At 45.5% G+C, this 4,191-nt stretch overlaps 1 long non-coding RNA gene across 1 annotated transcript; it reads left to right on the top strand.

The window, feature by feature from the left end:
* The first annotated feature begins 275 nt into the window (after positions 1-275).
* Positions 276-2,165, top strand: LOC308479203. Its single transcript, XR_013987551.1, has 3 exons — positions 276-1,070; positions 1,404-1,597; positions 2,054-2,165. It is a non-coding gene; the product is annotated as an uncharacterized lncRNA (long non-coding RNA).
* The last annotated feature ends 2,026 nt before the right edge of the window (positions 2,166-4,191 follow it).

Below are 4,191 nucleotides of genomic sequence, written 5' to 3'. Positions count from 1 at the left end.
AGAATCTAAAATAAGTGCACAATGTGAGTTACCTGTATTTTAAAATAATCAGGGTAATCCTATTGAAATTAATGGACATGAGTTTCTTAGATCCTTCGATTTTAATGGGTTACCTGTTAGTAGAACATTGTCAGATGTAACACTCAGATTTTTATGTACTTTGTAGGAAAATGTAAGCATAAATAAAACGAATGTACTGTTGCACACCAGCCCCATCTCTGAGTGCTGTGAGATTCCGGGGGTTCCAGGTCCTTACTCAGGGGATGTGTTTCCTTTTGGAAATGAGGCACAGCTGAGACTGTGGTGTCTTTGAAATATGGTTTATTAACACATATATACAACCTGAGCATGTGATGGAAGGGTTTGAAGCATTGCACTCTTTCTTAGCCCAGACAAAAATCTACTATCGTGTTCTGGCCCTTTCCCCAGCTTTCTTGTCTTTAGCAGCCTGCAACCCTGTCCCCCCCCCCCCAGGTCACACCATGACCAACCCTAAATCTCTCCTTCAAATTGTACCTTGGTCTTCTAAGTGAGTTGAGGGAGGAACCCGGATCCCCCTCTTTTCGGCTTTCCTAATGGCTCGTCACCTTTTGTTCTCCTATCACTCCAGGTGATTTCCTCATCACAGAACTGGCCTGGCATATATTTTAACATTTGCTGAATCCAGGGTTCGGTGCCTGGCAACCAGAAACTCATGACACAGTTGAGTCTGAAATGAATTGGACAGGGGAGTCTGGCACCCACAAACTCATAATATTTCACTTTCTTGCAGCCTAAAGAAAGCTGTTTGTCTAGATATTTTCTAAATAAATGGAATAAAACCACCTAACCCACTGACAGATATATTTGAAAAATGAATATTAAGGGGAACAATGCCCATTGTTAAGCCAGGTAGGTAAAGTAATGGTGTCATGTCCTCCATTGTGACACGTCCCCCTGCTGAGTGACTTGGCTGAGAACTTTGGGAAGAGCAACCATTTGAGGACAGCAAGTGAGGGAGAGCAGAGCAGAGCAAGTGAGAAACTCAAGATGTTCCGTGAGGGAATGAAGAGACTCTCTTCGTCTCAAGTGTAAGTAGGATTTCTAATTCTTTCTGCATTCTGCTTCTTTCACCATCCCTCAAGATTTAGAAACACGGGGAACTATGTCATGGTTAGATTAATTTTTAAAGATTGTCCTCAGGACTACCACAGATGCTTTGAGGGAAATGGCTTCTCCCTTGTTGGCATCATCACAAGAAGAGCATCTCCCAGTATTGGAAGGTCTTTTGACAAGATGCCCCCCTCCATTAGAGTTCTGACAGCAAATTCAGCTGCCAGGTACCCCAAATTCAGTGCAGAGATAGAGAGTATGAAGGATGTAACTAGAATCCATTTTATGACCGTCTCCCTGTTCTTCCTTAGGTTTCAGAAGCTGCGCAGGCTTCTGGCCTCCTGTTGTCACACCCTCAAAATCCATCCCCTGGTCTACAAGAAGGAGAGAGAGGCAGAGGAAGTGATGGTTATGAAGGATGAGAAGGTAATACCAGTGAAATTAAGAGTCATCTATGTTCATCCCATCGACCAGGGGATGGTTGCCACCCGCCGTGATTTGCAAGGTGAGAGATGACCTGTTTTCATGAGGAACTGTGAGGCCAGAGAGAATCTGGCTCTCGGGGGAGGAAGGATTCAAGAAGGGTTCAGGGACATCCGTTTTGAAGGAGAGAACAATTTCTGTTTACCTCTGTGCTTTTTCGTTATGGTGTAGTGCCCACTGCAGTCTCTCAGGTTTGCAGGTGTGCCTATCGGTTCAAAAGGGTTGGCAACCCAAGTTAGACTGCTGGACTAGGACTGGGGGACCAGGGTTCAAATCCCCCCATGGAATTTAATGGGCAATCTTGGGCACTCACTGCCTCTTGGCCTAACCTACCTCACAGATCTGTTGTGAGGATGGGATGAGGAGGGGAGAATAGCATAAGCCACCTTAAGACCCTTACAGGAAAGATGGGTTATCAATGTGATAATGCATGAATAATAAATGAAAAAATAAGAATATTTTTTCTTTTCTATTCCAGGCAGCGACAGCAGTGAGGCCAGCAGCTCCAGCACAGCTACCCCACCCCAAGGCCCAGTTCCCTTTCCCCACAAAACCAAATATCAAAATAAATAGGTAATTATTTTACACTACTTCTTGACTTTGACATTTTTGTTCAATTCTAATAAAGGTCCTATTACAAACATGCGATTCCTTGATCATGCTTTTATCCTTGGAGGTGCTTTGTGTCAGGGAAGAGTTAGAAATTTCCAGTTTCTCAGCGGGAGAAAGCTTTCCCCAAGGGGGGAGGAGAGCAGTGCATCTAATAGAAGGGAGCAAGAGGAACAACAGGGAGGGACCGGCTGTTCCCAGGAAAGGCAAGGGTTCAGTTCTAGCTCAGATTCGGAGGAGGGGAGATACAGCTCTAGCCAGGAGGGTAGGAAAAAGAGCGGGAAAGCGAAGGGAAGGGCGCCTTCGCCATTTTGAGGGTGGCTGGTCACGGAGAAGCAGAGCTCAGAAGGCATCTGAAAGAAGTGACTCTGAGGAATAATATTTAAGAACCGTTTATAAGATTGTTTTGTTAATACGCAATAAAAAGTTATAAAAGACCAGAAGCGTTTGTGTGGTGATCTGAAGAGGACAACAGCCAGTCCTGACAGAATACCTTCTGCTCTGTGCCTCTTCACTATAAGTAAAGAAGGAGAAGCCAAAATGGATGGAGCTGTGGTGCCAGTTGGCAAGGAGAATCCCCAGCGCTCCAGCTAACATTACAGGGCTTATGGCAACAGAACTTACAGTTGAAAAGTCAAGTTGATATACTATCGGCAGCACTGGGAGAACATAGAACCATGCTGCAAGCGATGTGTGGAGATAGAGTGAGTAAAACATTTACTGTACGTCCACGTAGCTTCAAGGGAGAAAGCTCTGAATACATGGCTTTCAAGACAGAAATTTCTTACATAATTGAGATAAAGGATAAAGAATTTCAATCTGAGCAAGAGAAGGTTGCTTATGTGATTAATTTCTTGGAAGGGAGGGCTAAGGACTGTGTTATACCCCTAATATCTAGGAGGGATGCCGCCCTAGGAAATCTACAAATTTTTCTGCAGTATCTAGACACGATTTTCTTAGACCCTGCGCATGAAATAACCACAGCTAGGCAGCTGTTGAGAATGAGACAAGGAAAAGACACTGTGGGAGTTTATTGGTCCAACTTTAGTTTGCTGGTGCAGAAATTAAAATGGGGTCTGAATTCCCCAACAGTTGCAGCCCTTTTTAGGGAAGGACTGAATAATGAGATTTTAGACCAACTGGCCCAAATGCCAGAACCTAGTTCCTTGGACTCTCTGGTCCGAACGTGCCTGCAATTGAGCCTACGCGTGGAACGGAGGGCTAGTGAAAAGAAGGAACAATGGAGACTGCGGTGGCGCGAAAACAATATTATCGAAAGTACAGAGAACAGAGCGGGCAACGTGCCAGAACGAGAGCGGCCAGAGCCCATGGAATTAGGAGCAGCCAGACCCCTCCCAGTTACTACCTCTTCCATGGTAAGAGGAAATGCAGGGAGAGGAAGAGACACGACACGTTGCTTCGTCTGTGGAAAACCAGGGCATCTAGCACAACAATGTCACAATCATAACGGATGGGAATCTCTGTCTGGAGCAGACATGGGAGGAGACGATGGCCCAAAGGAACTGCATCAGGGAAACGAATGTCCCCGGCTGGAAATGGGAGCTTGCAGCCGGGTGGAGGAACAATAGAAGGCTCTCACGCGGAACCACCTATTCCAGGACTAACGGTGAAGGTGCAACTACAACTACCCAATGGACATAGGGTCCAGGTAGAGGCGCTGTTAGACTCAGGAGCGTCAGCAGATTTCATAGACCAGAAATTGGTACAGAAACACAAAATCGCTTTGTTACCTTTGAATTTCCCACTGCGAGTGAAAACAATCGACGGCAGACCACTACTGTCAGGAGAAGTGATTTATGAGACTCCACCAATGAGAATGGATATGGGTCATCACTCAGAGACCAGGGCATTTCATGTGACCAAACTAGCTGGGCACCCGATGGTGCTGGGCATGAGTTGGCTCAATTGTCACAATCTGGTGATTGCCTGGCATCAAAGGTCTTTGGTTTTTGGTTCGATCTATTGTATAACACATTGTTTGGGGTA

This window comes from Podarcis pityusensis (assembly GCF_964106645.2).
Source record: "Podarcis pityusensis genome assembly, chromosome: 6".
Classification (NCBI taxonomy): Eukaryota; Metazoa; Chordata; class Lepidosauria; order Squamata; family Lacertidae; genus Podarcis; species Podarcis pityusensis.
This window is presented reverse-complemented; position numbering and strand designations above follow the sequence as displayed.